This window comes from Gavialis gangeticus, unplaced genomic scaffold, assembly GCF_001723915.1.
Source record: "Gavialis gangeticus isolate Ggan-Ray unplaced genomic scaffold, GavGan_comp1, whole genome shotgun sequence".
NCBI classification, from domain to species: Eukaryota; Metazoa; Chordata; order Crocodylia; family Gavialidae; genus Gavialis; species Gavialis gangeticus.
Genome location: NW_017729033.1, coordinates 11,081,427 through 11,082,492, shown reverse-complemented (window position 1 = coordinate 11,082,492; position 1,066 = coordinate 11,081,427). Strand labels below are relative to the sequence as shown.

The 1,066-nt window shown below is 44.5% G+C and overlaps 1 non-coding gene across 1 annotated transcript; it reads left to right on the top strand.

Annotated features, from left to right (window-relative positions):
- The first annotated feature begins 274 nt into the window (after positions 1-274).
- TRNAC-GCA lies at positions 275-346 on the top strand. The gene has a single exon. It is a non-coding gene; the product is annotated as a tRNA-Cys (tRNA).
- Positions 347-1,066: the final 720 nt, after the last annotated feature.

The following is a 1,066-nucleotide window of genomic DNA, read 5'->3' as shown; positions in this document are numbered from 1 at the left end:
ATATGGCTGCCGATGTCATTTAGGCAGAATAAATGAAACAGGATTAAAACTAATATGTCCAGCTTGGATTCTATACTGAAGGTGTTTGGATTGTCCAGGAAGTATTCAGAAAACCATTCAGACATTTAGAAAAGCAATTTCATCAGATCAGGTGTGGTTCATTGCTAACAGCATAGGAATGCGTACACACCCAGGAAGAGAGATAACTATTGCAGGGGTTTTTTTGGGTCAGTGAGTCATGTTTATGTGCTCAGAGTAACAAAGAGTACAAAAAGGGGGTATAGCTCAGTGGTAGAGCATTTGACTGCAGATCAAGAGGTCCCTGGTTCAAATCCAGGTGCCCCCTTTCTTTCTAGAAGTAGCATTTTTGAAAGGGGACTTGGAGCAGCTGACCATTGAAGTCCCTTCCAACCCTACCATTTTATGACTGCTAACTAAAGTTAGTCTGGAAAATACTTTCGGAGGTCTCCTAGTCCACCCCCATGCCTGAGGCAGGATCATTCTTATCCAAACCATTCCAAGAAAATCCTGTCTAACTTATTGTTAAAATTACATAGAAACCCCTGTCACACTCCCACAAGGCATAGCACCCTCTGCTGACACAGGTGAAGTCAGGGACAATGGCAGTCAGTGGCTGTGTCTATGTGAGCTACTGAGCTACTGAGCAGTCAGTGTTACAAAAAAGCCATTTGTTAGAACTACTGCACAGTCATTTAGTACCTGTTTATGCTTGTACTAACAAGTACTAAATGACTGCAAAGTAGTGACTATGCAGTCAGTGTCTCACGTAGGCACAGCCAGTGGGAGCACCGACACATGCAGTTCATAGAATCATAGAAGCATAGAAGTAGGGTTGGAAGGGACCTTGTAGATCTTTAAATCCGACCCTCTGCCTGGGCAGGAGAAAAACTGGGCTCAAATCACTCCAGCCAGGTAGGCATCAAGCCTCCTCTTAAAGACCCCCAGGGTAGGAGCCAGCACCACTTCCCTTGGAAGTTGGTTCCAGATCCTAGCCACTCTAACTGTGAAGTAGTTCTTACGGATGTCTAATCTAAACCTACTCTCC